Source organism: Misgurnus anguillicaudatus, unplaced genomic scaffold (assembly GCF_027580225.2).
Source record: "Misgurnus anguillicaudatus unplaced genomic scaffold, ASM2758022v2 HiC_scaffold_33, whole genome shotgun sequence".
In the NCBI taxonomy this organism is placed as follows: domain Eukaryota; kingdom Metazoa; phylum Chordata; class Actinopteri; order Cypriniformes; family Cobitidae; genus Misgurnus; species Misgurnus anguillicaudatus.
The window spans coordinates 6,188,100-6,203,579 of record NW_027395283.1 but is presented as its reverse complement, the minus strand read 5'-3'; the positions used below and the strand labels follow the sequence as shown (position 1 = coordinate 6,203,579).

Here is a 15,480-nt window from a genome sequence, read left to right as displayed (position 1 = left end):
GGATCTTATGAAAAACTTTCCATAATTTTACTCAAAGTCAACGAAAATCGAGCAGGACCAAAACATTTTACAGCTGATCGCTGTGAAACACGTTAAGCGACGACGTCAAGTATAACCGCATCAATGACAGTGTTCTTAATATCACAAAGTAAGTGTTTTGATTAATGCCATTAATGTTTATATTTTTAATTAGTGTATACCACTAGTTAACTAAATGAATAACATGGCAAAGATGAATGCACATTTATAAAGGCTATTGATTCAATAGATTTATAGCATTTTGAATAAAAACTTGTCATGAATTTATTGCATTTTGTGGAAAAAATAATCTGTTTTTATAATAAATCTTTGAAAATCAAGTTATGGATTTGAAAATTTTTTATGTTTTTATAACCTAAAGATGCTATGTGAAAGTTTGTAACAGAAAATAGTGGTTTTCATCTTGTCACTTTCTTGGTATAGAAAACACGTTTTTAACAAAATTTGTCAAAATGGATTTATTGGGTTTTGGAACCAAACTCTTCATATGTATCTGGCCACTTTATATTTGGCCATCTGCTAACGTCTTCTATCCACTCCACTATAGTACACGGATCTGGTAGATGTGTTGAAAAAGTTGATAAGTCAACTTTTTAAAATAACTTTCTCTGTCTGTGTTACTTCACTGCTGATTCTTGCCATACTTCCGTTGCCAAACTGCTCGTGCATACGTTGCCACGTCACCATTGTGTACAAACAGTAAAAGGGTCCAAACTTGTGGCTGTAAGCGCACTTGAAAAGTTTGAGAGCAAAAAGCCTACATATTGTTTAGCAGTTTCACAATCTAATTTTATCATTTCATAGTGACAACCGTTAATTGGCAGCAGGAAGATGAATATGAAGGGCTGGGCTCTCCTGAACATAAGCTGTTTAGCATGCAGATCAAGAACACACTGAGACAGGCACACACACACACAAAATACACAGCGCACACACACACAGCACAGTCGTACATAAAATGGGGAATGACAAAAATGACAGAAAAAGTTTGAGAACCACTGCTGTGGGGTCACTTATTTAGCTCTGTTAGTTGGACCTGGGTGATGCTGTTCTTTGTGTAACGGGACTTTTTCTGTATTTCCTAGTGCCACAAGATGATTGGCAGCAAGACACACCCAGTGATGAAGGGATGTGCTCTCCTTAAATCACAGCCTATTCATCAGGTACTCCTGAGTAAGTCCTACAATGTGTTGAAACAACATGATTTTATTTTTTGCAAAATGCTCTGACTTTTCTGAATTGTCTTTTTAGAAACCATCCACGAAGATATATAGACTTTTGTGCTGTCTTATTTTTTTCTGTTGCTTTATTATTACATTTTTTTAGGTGCTGTGTTAAGAAATCCTGCCTACAAAGTTCCACTGAGGCTGATATAAAGATGACTGTGAGAAACTGGCTGCGGCTGTCTGAGCAGAGACAGGAATGGGGGCAGCAAAGGCGGGACAAGCAAGCATCTTAAGTGAAATAATTGATTGGACTGATTCTGGAGTATGACTTATTCTGGAGGGAATTTCTTATTTTTGTTGCAGTTTGCTATGGGACGGTTTCAAGGACAGGGATTAGACTAGTTCTAGACTAAAATAAATGTAAGAGCTGTCCAAACTGAAAACAACTTGCACTGACATATCATAAAATACATCAGTGTCTTTTGTGTTGCTTCAAAATGCACACAAGTAATGTTTTTATTAAGACATGTTATTAAAACTAGTTATATTTCAGAATTAAACTAAGGCCTAGTCCCGGTTTAAGATAATCCCTGTCCGGGAAACCACCCCAAAGTGTAATTTGTGGAGTGTTAAAATAAATGAAACTGCCTTTGCAAAAACAAAGTAAAAAAAATTTTCCAGATGCCCTTCTGTTTTGTTATTTCTCCTGGAAAACTCACTGATCCATTTTTTTCTGTTAGACTGACATTTACCAGGTTGTCATATTGTGTATGAAATACACCCTACACATAACAATCACTTACTTTCAATTTAAACTTTTTTTTGTCATAAAACCTGGCAACTCAAAAGGAAGCGGCTGCAGAGTGCGCAGCCACGGACGGAGTCTTGCATGCAAGTGGGCTAGTTGCCTACTTCTCCACTAGCTCTTGTCAAATTGTTAGGGAAGAAATTTTATGATTAACACAACATAAACTGTTATTGAGGGTTGATTGTTGTTGATACACAATATGAAATGAGTTAGCCTGCAGGGGTCTCCAACATTGTGAGCAAGGGCTACAACAATATGTATAAAACAATCTGGAGGGCTACTTTTTTATTTATTCTACTCAAAACTTTTTTGTTTTACTTACTGATTTTATTTTATTTTACTTTTTGATATGTTTTAGTATTGTTTAATATGTTAACATACGTAAACCAAGCCAAGTTAATATAAAACATATGTATGTAATAAATAAATATTACAATTGAGACTAATAGAATGTGCTGGCACCATGGAGACCCCTGGCCTAAACAAATCAATTATATAACGGTGGGATCCTGACGCCTCGCTCCCTTTAACACTGGAACAGCTGCTTTATAAGCATGCCTTGACGTTTACAGCGATGCAGCCGAAAATCAGCTGTGTTCAATGGGAGAGCGAAGCGGATCGCGCCGCATATAGGTCATAATAATTAGGGCGGGTTTACGTTGGCTCACGGTCGGCGATCATTCTAATGCCACCATCTTCCCGATGTCTTGCCTATTAGCTACCGATCTCCATAAGACATCTCACCGAGGCACTTTATGTCGGGCAAGTGCATGCGCCCCAACGTCGGTAAGAGCTAAATTGCTGTCTGGGTAGGCTATATTTGGTGTGTTTGAATTCCTGCCGAACTGCGCGATCCGATTCGCGTATGAAATCAAATTACCATAGCGGCGCGAAAATGACTGGGGAGCAGACTGCTGTGGCACCTGAAGAACCCACAGGCGAGTGACAGCAAAGTACCGCGAGAGCGATTGCATTTATCACATGGAGAAATCTGCTTTGAATCGCTCTCGCGGTACTTTGACATCACCAAAGGGTCTGCTTAGCGCCAAATGAAGTCGAACCTGCAGTGTAGCTGCTCACGCGACACTGTAAACAAACCCAGCAAACATAAGGCCAGCGGTCCACCGGCGGCAAAGTTGGCGGTCCACCGGCGGATGCCGCCAGCGGCTCGCCGGAGTTTTGCCCATCGTTTTTCCAGCGGACCACCAGCGGCAGCCGCTACTTTTTCGACGGAGGTCCGCTGTCGGACCGCTGCCCCAGATAACATAAGGCCAGCGGACCAGCGGCGGTCCACCAGCTCGCCAGAGTTTTGCCCATCGTTTTTCCAGCGGACCACCAGCGGCAGCCGCAGAGGTCGGAGGTCCGCTGTCGGACCGCTGCCCCAGCTAACACAAGGCCAGCGGACGAGCGGCGGTCCGCCGGCGGATGCCGCCAGCGGCTCGCCGGAGTTTTACCCATCGTTTTTCCAGCGGACCACCAGCGGCAGCCGCAAAGGTCCGCTGGTTTATACCGGTAATGGTTCCTAGCTGCCCACGGTCGGTCCGTGGTTCATAATTGTTTAATCACGCTAACCAAATGTCTTTCAACACAATAATAAACAATTTACATCAGCAACTGCAAATTTATTATTGTCAGTAAAAAGAATAAATATCCAAATGCATATACATTTATCAGATGCATTAAAACCAACGTGACTTCCAAATAAAAACAACCAGTTTACACCTTTCTGTACCCATGCAAAGTTATCCATGATTTTACCATCATTTGCAGTAAAACATGGTAAATATAAAATCAACCATGGTTTCACAACAATAATAAAGAATAAACATTCTTTTACAACAGCATAGGTAGTACTACACTTTAGTAACCACAAACTTTACCATGATTTTAAAATATATGGTTACCATAGTTTCACTCCAGTATTACTATATTCATACTATACTGCCCAACAAAGCCAAAGCGCAGTAACTATGCATTTGGTCAAAATTGAGGTAAAGAATGAAATGGGCTTTGTGATATCTGTTGTCTTGTGACAAAGTCTCCTGGTTTAATTTTGTCCCATCAGAGAAATGTGTTTGCCAAAATTGCAGTAACAAGTTTGACTTGCTGATGTAAAAAAACTTTAAGAACTTTTTTCTCGGTTTTAGTGTTTGCGTAGTTACTGCACTTAGCCTTTGTAGAGCAGTATAGTAGAACCACAGTAACAAAACCTTAGTTTGAAAAATGATCTGCAGTTTCACCAAAGTAAAACCATGATAGGGTATATTGTGCTTCACAATACTGCCATTTTAAGAAAATGCATGTTTCAAGGTTACAAAAGATCCCTTAATCAGCCTGAGGTACTGTAAGTGTCACACTGAGGAGCATATTCTGGAAACAAATCAATATTCACAACAGCTCTAATATAATACAAATCATGTGTTAAAGTCATGTTTAGTTAACAGACAGTTATTTTTATAGAGTAAGTTAGCAGGATTTCAACCCACTTTGTGTTGTTACAATGTCTGTAATATGTACATTAACAATATTTGGATGATGCAAATCATCATTTTGGCAGAGTATTGTGGACAAATAAATGGAAATAAATCAGTAAAATTAGCTAAAGAATATTTTTTCAAATATAAACATATTGTATTTGTAACAATATTAAGTGGGTTGAAAATCTGCAGAGTTGCGCTTTGGTGCAGTAATTACAATATATTACATTTGGCAGTTGTGTATGTCCATCTATAGATGCCATCATATAATGTCTTTGTGAGTGTTTACGTCATCTGAAGTCTTCACAAGTGAGGCTGGATCCAAACAGCCGTAAGCTCTAGTTATCTTATGATGTGTATCCTGATGGACAAAAACAGAAAAGCAAAATGAGAAGGATTAGGATTGCTGCTATTCATATTATTTCAAGCAAAAGCTCATTTGCGCATTTTATTATTTAATTACTGCAAGGTCATAAGATGTATTTGTGTATGTGAATGCTTGTCTTAGAAGAGGTGGTTTTTTCTAGATTTAGACTGCATGGGAGAATTTAGGAGTAAAATGTGAAAAAGCCTTGCCTTTTTATTGTATTTTGTTAAAGAGCAATTATGGTCCGACTCACAATTTTACATTTACTTTGGTGTGTAAGTATGTATTACTACATGTTAACGATATGCGTAAACAATGAGTAACAATGACTTTGTATTGCGTGAAGCTGCCTGAACCTCCATGTCATTTCTGGCTTATAACAAATACCACAACAATGCCTAAAAGCTGCTGTTTGACAGGGTGTGGAGCTAACATAGCCTTGCTCCGCCCTCCTACATGCTTCCGCTTAATTTTCATTTCGCTTCAGTACAATGTCTGGAACTGCTGTGTAGAGTTTCGTTTTCTCCTGCAAAAATCTGCAGAACCAATCAGCGAACAGAGGGGGGTGGCTAAGAACGATGACGTTGAGGTCGTGCGTTAGTTTGAGTTGTAGTTCAGTAATGGCAGCGGAGAAAGACGTGAGAAAAGGTATTCGATTCGTTGTTGCAAAACTGCCGAATATACAGAAGATAAAGCCGGAGCAAGAACCAGGGGCGGCGTTTGCGTATGGCAGGGTATGGCAGTTGCCATACCCTAGCATTCAGACAAAACACCAGAAATCAACAGGCTATAATGATGCTCATTAAAGATAATTTTAAATATTTTCAGTAGAACATATCTAAACATTGGTACATCACTAATAAGGATCATTTACACGTGTGTTCGACTTCATGCTATAACACTGGAACCGAAAAGCGGATGACATCAACGTGCCGCGAGGGCGGTTTGAAATCAAACTCTTCTGAAGATTCCTTGACTCACCCTCGCGGTACTTTGACGTCATCAGCCTGTCGTTTTTGCAGCGCAGCTTGAAGTCGAACACAATCTATAGTGGGGTCTGCGCTGCAGGAGGTCTCATGATGACCGCTGCTTTTATAATCTTTATTTTCGCAAGTAAAATCCTTTTTTTGTTTTAACATTTAAACAGACTCATGGTTCTCCCCCACACTCGCGCTTTTCATATTGCATACATTATTCCAGAAGTAATATGATTTGCTCTGTGGATAAATAAACATGTTCTCTTCCACTGGGAATTGTAACGCAGCCGAGGTGAATTGTATTAAATTATTTGCGCGCATTTTTGAATATGGCCACTTGTGGAATAAAAACTGCACGACGACAAAAGGTAAGACTTGTTTTTGCATTTAGCTCTGTTTTACTAAGAGTTTTATTTAGTGTTTTAGTTTTAGTTGGATAACTAGGCTATGTGCTCTATCACATCATTTAAAAGTCTTTATTGTGTGTTTATAAGTGGTTTTGGCGGTTGTCGTGACAAGATTTGTGAAGGGATGTCACAGTATGTTTTGTTTTGATATTATCTTGTTTATCTGTTGCTGGAGTTGTACTTAGTTAAGAATTATTTGAAAAGCATTTTAAAATAATAACCATGATTTCTATTGTTCTATATTGTTTTTCATTTGTATTGCTTCCGTATTGTTGTCAGTAAGTGTACATCCGTGCAATCGTAGTATGATTTTGTACAGGTTGGTGGAGTATGTACACACATGTGGTTTTATAGATTCGTTATTTGAGAATGGCCTTCTTGTACGAAGAATTTTTGCCATACCCTAGGTTTTCGTGAAACGCCGCCACTGGCAAGAACAATGTTTGCTAAGTTTTGTTGGTCTGATCATTCAAACTTGTTGTTTCCAGCCGGTTTTGGCGCATGACATACGTCACGACCACACGTTAGCCATTGCCTATGGCAGATCCTGAGTGACTCTGGGCAGATCCAATAGTTTTAAACTTCAACAGAAGACCCTCGAATTAACACTTTGCAATGGAGTGTGGTCAGACTCCCTGTACAAATGAAATGAATGTACGAGAGTCTGGTTGGACCAGGCTTGTGCTAACAAGCCAAAAACCCAGAAATAAGATTTTATAAGCTGTTGACCCAAAAAATACAGTTTCAAAGACACAAAACTGGATACAGGCAACTTGTCATAGTACTACTATAATTAGAACTATGCCCAGTTGCCCACTGTAGGAAAACGTAATCAGCGATCCACTTTTGTCTCCTTAAAGGCTGAGTTTTATAGCTTGGTACTAAAAACTTATTTCTGGGTTTTTCAGCGTGTTAGCTGTAGACTCTGTCACGCAGCAGCTTTCAGGCACTGTTTTGATTTTTGGTTATTAGCCAGAAATGCAATATAAAATAAATGGAGATGGTTGGATAGTTTGTCCCCGGTGGCCGTGGTTTTCAAATAATGCGCTGTCTGTATAATTGCTCCCGCTTTTACTCATAGCCTACAAATGAACTCCTGTTAGCATTGCATTGTGACCGAATCTTTCAAACAGGAGCGTCACATTTCCGGCTGACGTCAGACATATTCAGGCCAATCACAGCGTACATATTAGCTAGCCAATGAGGGACACAGCGCATTTCAGATCAATGAGTTCTGTACAAAATCAATGCGTTTGAGCAAGGGAGGAAATCCAAAGCTATAAAAATTTATGTGTTTTTAACCGTACACCACGCAAACACATTGCATATTATACCAAATACACAAAATAACATTGTTTTTTACCAATGAAATTGGCTGCACTTTAAATAAATAAACCACAACCTTAAACCTGTAAATAGCAATGTATAGACCCTTTTACAGTTGGTAAACATTGTGACGTATTTGAGTGGGCGGGGTTTAAGCTGGAGGCAAAAAGAGCCGCAGAGGCAATGTTGACAAGCTTAAGATAGCACGTTTTAGGAGGGATTTATTAAACATGGATGCAGAAGCAGTTTTGGAAGTGGCCGAATATGTTACCCACACAGAAAAGAGAGATTTCTGGGGGGTATTGCACAAAAGTAGAATTAAGAAAGCCAGGATAACAGAAAAGGCCCAGCTTGACCTAGTTTAATCAGCCCATCCTGGCTTAGTCTGTTGCACGATTGCTAAGCCAGGATGAGAACGTGCAGCTATGTCAAGCCAGGTGTAGCTAGCTAGGATAAGTGCACGTTCACGGCATTCCTAAACAGACCACGGGATCGATCACAGAATCACTGATGCAAAGATTTATAAAACTCATAAAAAATAATCACAAAACTGCAAACACTTAACTACTACCATGTGTATCTACAGTATTTGATGCAAAAAGTGTGCATTATCTTTAAAAAAGCAATTTGTTTCCTATAACAATTTATATTTGGTGGAACTAAACAGAAATCATTCAATTATTATAAGATTTTTGTACAGGATTTGACCATATGAAGAATTTTTTAAGGAAAATATTAGGAAAAGGCAACAATAAAAAGGCACCTGCTAAAAAGCAAACATGCTGGTGTCTCTGTGATACCAAGAAGCCCTCAATATGGGATCCTTCAGTGCATAAAAGTGGATTTCAACCCCACCCCCAAACTAAAGCTTCCAAAAATACTACATTTGCTTTGAGCTTCATGAAGTTTTCAAACCGTTTCATTCATTGACATACCATAATACACTGAATATTATATTCTGGATTGTTGGTGAATAGCCACCATGTTCAAACAAGGCTGGTTTGGACTGGAATATTGGGAAGTAAGATGGTAGGTCCCTTGAGGGGGCCAAAATGACATCTGGAAGATATATAGAGTACCTTAAAGATGGTCTTCTGAAATTAATTTACTTTAATGCATGATACTTCACTATTGCATGCTCCAAAAAAGCAACACTGACTATTTTATTATATGGGCATGAAATAAGAAAAAAATTAAGGTACAGTATGAATACTATCCTCTGACCTCTCTATGGAGCATCAATATATGAAAGATCTGTGAGGTGGACAGCACTATAATTCATATTCAAACATAAACTCTGGGATGTAATACTAGCATCTTCAAGTGAAATAAAGACAGAAACTATAGACTTACAAGTTTAATGAATGGGAGAGTTAAAGTCATGTCAAAAATATGCTCATATACTAATATGTAACCTATATGTTGAATATTTTATTTGATTTACAATGTGTTTTTAATTATGTGTCCATGCAGCAGATTTGACAGATATCTGTTTTGTGGATCATTTTAACACACTGAATTTTGATAAAAGTGCATTTTGCATAATAATTTGGAAAAGCATAATTTCCATATTTTTTAAGTAATAAAGTATCTTTTGACATTTTAAAATATATGTCAAATTATGTATTTTAATAGAATAACATGCACACTGTCATATAACTATTGAGATTAAAATACAATTTGTAAACTTACTAACTTTATTAAATAAAATAGCATGTGCATAATAATTTGGACCATTCATCACAATTTTAACATTAAAGATATCTGGCACAGGGGTGGGTGCAGTCCACTGCATCCAATGACAACAGGGAAAGCTGTAACAGAAAATAATGCATGTTCTACTACCCTAATGTAACACTAATCTGTTTATGTTACTTGCAATCTTGTAGAAGTGATTTCAGTGCTAGACTGACATTTCTTCATATGAGAATCTGTACCTCTCAGTCAGATATTTCTCATGCCTTAATGCTAGTCTACATATGTACTTAATTAAAACCGCCTTTCAACTTCATCTGTCATTTCTTATCTCAACAACTGTATTAATAAATATATTCATCAAACCCCTGACAGCAGTCTTCATAATAACACTAAAATAACAGTACGCATACTTAGATAAATGACAGTATATCTAGTATTTTAATGCAGGACCACGAAGTGACTAAAACACATATCTAGTAGCATTGACAGTGGAACTAGCCGATTAATCTGAAATGGTATAGTCTGCTATACCATGCTGTGGATGTTTAATGAGTCTATGGTGTTTTGCATCATTTTTTATGCAGTGGTCTGTTGGGGAATTGGTATGAAGGTGGTGGACAGAAATAAACTGGACAAATTAATAAGAGGGGCTGGCTCTGTACATGGTATGGAGCTGGACTCTGTTCATGTTGTGGCTGAAAGAAGAACACTGTCAAAACTAAATTCAATTCTGAACAATCCCTTTCACCCACTACATAGGATGCTGGCCGACCAGAGTTGTCCTAACCCTAACTGAGCATTTTAGAAGATCCTTTACACCTGTGGTCATTAGGCTTTATAACTTTTCTTTGTAAGTGCTAGGACAATTCATTGTTGAAGTAAATTACCCTTTTTATGTGTTTATTAATTTTTTTTACATTTCTTATCTATTAATTTTTAAATCATTGATGGGCATATAATTATGTTTTTATTTATTTTTTCTTTAATTTCTTTCTTTTCTATAATTGTAACATTAACTTCTTCCACCCTGAAGCTATTTTGGGGATTTTCGCCTAGATTTGGCCTACCCAATTTCAAAAGCTTCCCATACCCACATGCAGAGGTTTACATACAAATGTTTGGTATCATTTTACAGGAAACCCTTTGAAATTACATAAAACACTGTTGAAAGTGCTAAACATGGTTGTATGTGATGTCAGTCCTCTAATAAACACAAAAATAAATAGGCGCTTTTTGATGTTTTTTTTCTAAAGTTTTTATTTAAAAGTGTATAACTCTGGCCCTGAGTGCCTCAGCTCCCTGCAGACAGTTTTGTTTGATTCCAGCAATTGCCAGCTTACAGAGGAAAAAATATTTTTTTCTCTATCATAATCTATGCAAAAGTTATTTTACTCCAACTGATGGGAGGAATAATACGCTTATGGAGTTAAATTTCTGCCAAAAAACATTTGAAGTGCTCCCATAACCACATACAGTGGAATAAATGCAATTGCTTTATATCATTTTAAAGAAAACCCTTTGAAGTTACATAAAAAGCTGCTGTTTGTGACAAATAGTGTTATTTATGTTGTTTTTCATATGAGGAAACACCAAATTTTCTTTTTATATGTTGTAAATACTGCCTCTGATAGTGTATAACTCTGGTTCTGGGTGCTCTAGCAGACTGCAGACAGTTCTGGTTGTTACCAGCAGCAGACAGTAAACAAACAAAAAAAGAATGATCTCTTTAGCATGTCGCATTCAAAAGTTATTTTCATTTTACTGAAGTGTCCGAAAATACATTTTTCATATAAATATTAATTTTTTGTTTAGCACATATAATAAATAACAAGGGATTATTCATGCACACAACCTAAGAAAATGCTGTGAATGGACTCATTTTTTAGAATAGGACCTAAGAGAAAAGATGGTGTATCATTTGTGGCTATATGTGCTATCTGAGGCAGTCCACACTCAATTTTCCCATATGTTTACAAAAGACGATTTTTTTTACCTTATTATTCATTCAACTATTGTTGGATATGTGTTGATAATAGAACAAAAATAACGCTGTAGCCTTATTCCTGAGAATGAGAGCTTTCATTTGATATAAGACTTGCCCATGTTTGTCATACTTGAAAAATATGAAATATGTGAATATTAAATCATATAAAAAATTATGGGGGGGGTGATAGTGTAAATTAAGTGTAAATAACTTTCTTACAGTAAAAGATTTCTCAAAGTGATGCATATCTGGAGAAAGTAGAGAGTCTAAGCTTTCAAACAGTATCTCATATGTGTTACTGGGGTCCATGATGGACCATTAAAGATTAAAAGAATATTTTATTTGAGTCAAAATACGAAATTTTGTACCCGGGACTGGGTCCTCAGGGTTTAAGAGGTTAAAGCAATTTACCCTGGGATTAATAAAGTTTTCTGAATTGAATTAATCACTAGGATTAATCTTAGCCTGGTTGTTAGCCTGCTCTGGAGCAGGCTAGCTGCAAAGAGTAAATCTCCATAGTAACTTCATCTAGATTAATTTAGCCTCCCTTCATGCAACTGAGTCAGGGCTAAATTCAGCCAGGATAACTGGAAAATCCCAGCTTAATCCCTTATCTTGCTTTTGTGCAATACCCCTCTGGTGTCACATAAAGCAGTTTTTATTTTTGTTGTCACAGCTGTAGAAACAATAAACACAAAGGCAAAACTGTGAGTTGTTGTCTGTTTCTATACTGCTGGCAGTGTGACTTCTTCATATGTTCTATGAAGCATATATTACACAACAGACGTTCCATATATTTCACTAATTACAAACTGATTTGACAAATTATAGATAAAGTAAAAACAAAAACACTTGTATTTTCACTAAATGTATGAAATGCATATGCCACATACTAATATAATGTTGCTACATAGCCTCCAACTCAAACCCATTAAACAATTAATGGTTGTATAATATTTATACTTAACTGTAACATCCATTATTTAACAATTAAACTGTATATATATATATTTACTCTCAAATACCAACACATTACTTTGTTTCATCTCCCTCGTGCGATCTTGGCTTGTGGCCAACTCACACGCGATATTACTTTGAATCGCTGATGCGAAGATTTACGCTCTAATTTACATATTAATACACAGTAAAACATTATATAAACACAGGAACGTTATCTCAAACATGACTTGTGCAGATATATATCACAGATCTCACCTGTAGAAACAATAAACACAAAGGCAAAACTGTGAGTTGTTGTATGTTTCTATACTGCTGGCAGTGTGACTTCTTCATATGTTCTATGAAGCATGAGGCTGTTCTCTATCGCCCCCTAGCGTCACTCGCCAAACCACACAGATCTCAATGATATTTAAAAATGCACAAATAGCAAGTGTGAAAAAGCTAAACATCCTTTATATTTACATCTGCTGAACATAAATAAAATAAAGTACTAGGCAACTAAATTCCATTCCTCTACAAATATGTACAGTCACTGATTCTGCGGGACCGTGACAGGTATTTTTGTAAATTAAATCTTGCGATTTTAACCAGGTTTTAGATATTTCCTAGACAACATATGAATTACTTTCAGGTGGTTTGGGTAATTTTGTCTAGGCTTATTGTCTTATGTAACCTATCGCTGGGCTATCTATGATTAGCAATGTGGATTATTTTAAGAGACTATTCAAACGATGACACACACATCTATCACTGTATGTTTGTTTAACATGTAGCTAAACAATAGCGCGGTTGGCGACTTTTCACCTATAAAACAGAAACTTGCCGATTTGTACTAGATAAAACCAACACAACAGTACATAGATTATTTTACCTGATATAAAGTGTGCACTGCAAACACGAGCATTATTTAGTCTGTACGCCGTATTGCATTCAAACAAAATTGTCTTCTTGATTTCTGTGAAGAAATGTCTGCCGGGATCCGGTAAAACTTTATTTTTGAACCAAAAGTGCTGTTCCTTCTAATCCGGCAGCCAAAAACACAACAAGATGACATTTTAAAGTCAAAAACTCAAACTTTTAGCGCGCCGGCTATGAGTTCCTACTTATTTATTGCCTCCAGCTAGAGCGGTGACGTAACAGTGACGTGGGCGATTAAGGGGTCTATTATTTTGAGGTTGTACTTACTAGTTATGAGATTCATAGCACCTTAGAGATGTTTTCTGACAGGTCTGCTTCGACTCTGCTGCACGGATATCAGCCTGGAAAATCTACAAACATAACATGCAATTTGTCACAAAGCAATCAATATTGATTAAAAGGATGTGAAACACTGAAAAGAAAATTAAAGTATACAAAATATAACAGAATGTATGTTTTTAGGTTTACTTGTTCATTTAATATTGCTCATATGGTGCCACTCACGTTTGGATTTTAAAACCTTAGAATAACTGCTATAAACGCAGAAAAATGACAAGATGCATGGTAATATGTCATGAAAAAAGTGCATATAAAGTGAGTTAATACGTTCTCAACCTGCCTGAGTTTACATCTCTGTATGTAGCTCCCTTCAGAAAATGTTGAAATCTTCAGCTTTTCTTCTATTAAAGAGGTTATTTTGTCACTCCTAAAATAAAAGAACAACTTTTTGTATATGTTTACGATAAAACATGTGTTTGTACTAGTTTCACCAAATACTCACGCTATATGAAAGTTTTTTCACCGTTTAACTGTGCAGTACATTGCATATTACCTCCAATAATGCATTGACAACCTGAACAAAGCTATCACACCATCTCATCAACACACGAAGTTGCTTTTTAAAAAGCAAAAACTTAATAAACAATGCAAAAGCTATAGTCACCCTAACATTATCACTTTTGAAAAGCGTCCACATGATAACAGACTTTTCTCAAAGACAAAAAAACATTTCTATGAAGTAAATATCAACAAAAGCGTTTCTGTTACGTGTCAATAACAGTTTTGTGTATTATTTGTGTGTTTTGAGGGACTTAAACTTACCTGTAGTGATGGTCGTTTTCGAAGCACTGCTTCATGAGGCTTCGAAACATTTACGAATCTTTTGTTTCGAATCAGTGGTTCGGAGGTTGTTTCAAACTGGCCCAAGTCACGTGATTTTAGCAAACGAGGCTTCATTACGTCATAACTGTTTCGAAACGTTTCGAAAATCCGACGATTCACCACTAGGGGGAGTTGATCACATGACCAGTGTCTAATATGTTTAGGTGAACTCGGGTCAGTTTTATTATAAAAGTTCATAAAACATTTATCCTTCTGACTAATAACACTGCCATTTTGTCTATTTATTGTTTATACAAATTAAATCACAAAAATGTCCATAATTAAAAGGGTAGTTAGTGTTATTCATTTGTTTGCCCTAAATAAAACTAAAAACACATAATACACTTTTAACTATGTCTAAATTAAGTTAAATAATTTTTTTAAACATATTTTAATAAAAATCTTGCTATTATTTTGTAAAAAAAGTGTAAAATGTTTGGCCATATCTGCTTTACACTATTTTGACCAGCAGGGGTCGCCAGCGTGTGTGGTGTTTCGAACTGCTTCGAAAAACTGAATCAATTTTCAAAGCAATTGGTTCAATTGATTCGAAGCTTCGAAAAGCTTCGTTTCTCCCATCACTACTTACCTGAAAACAGTAAAGAAACCCGTGAAAGAGGAGCTTCGTCAGTCCCACCTGGTAATCCGCAATGAGAAAGAAGGCTATACGACTTGCGGCCCCGCTAGACGGATGACGTTAAAGTGCCGCGAGAGCGAGACGAAATTACACTTCATATGAGTTCTCGAATCGTTCTCGCGGTACTTTGACGTCATCCGGCTGTCGGTTCTTGCAGCGCCGCATGAAGTCGAACAAGCCTAGGGTTTTAAAAGGGCACGTGTTCAGCGCGCACAGCACACGCGTCATGGCAAAGTCACACATTGAATCACTACAACAATTGAAAATCTCCTCAAATGATTATGAAATCACAAACTCGTTTTGTTGTCTATATATGTCCAAATTACCACGCCTGCACGTGGACTATATTGTATTAAACACTATCTCTCATTTTTTATTCTATCCTTAAAATTCTTTTAAACTGAAATATTAAAAAAATATGTATGCATTTCGTTAAATAAGCCCTATATGCAGTCTCATATTGTTTTTTATGTATTGTCTTAAGATTTTTATAATTCTTAGTTTCAGTAGAAACCTAGCGGTTTGCCACTGGTGTGCCAACGGTGGTCCAGCAGC

General features: G+C 36.9%; 1 long non-coding RNA gene across 2 annotated transcripts; it reads right to left on the bottom strand.

Moving 5' to 3' along the window:
* Nucleotides 1–3,323: 3,323 nt before the first annotated feature.
* LOC141363209 (uncharacterized) lies at nt 3,324–14,961 on the bottom strand. Of its 2 annotated transcripts, XR_012368719.1 has the most exons (4): nt 14,878–14,953; nt 13,747–13,833; nt 13,395–13,477; nt 3,324–4,851 (listed from the first exon to the last, which is right to left on the bottom strand). It is a non-coding gene; the product is annotated as an uncharacterized lncRNA (long non-coding RNA). The 2 variants fall into 2 exon arrangements; XR_012368717.1 differs by lacking the exon at nt 13,747–13,833 and having other exon boundaries at nt 14,878–14,961.
* Nucleotides 14,962–15,480: the final 519 nt, after the last annotated feature.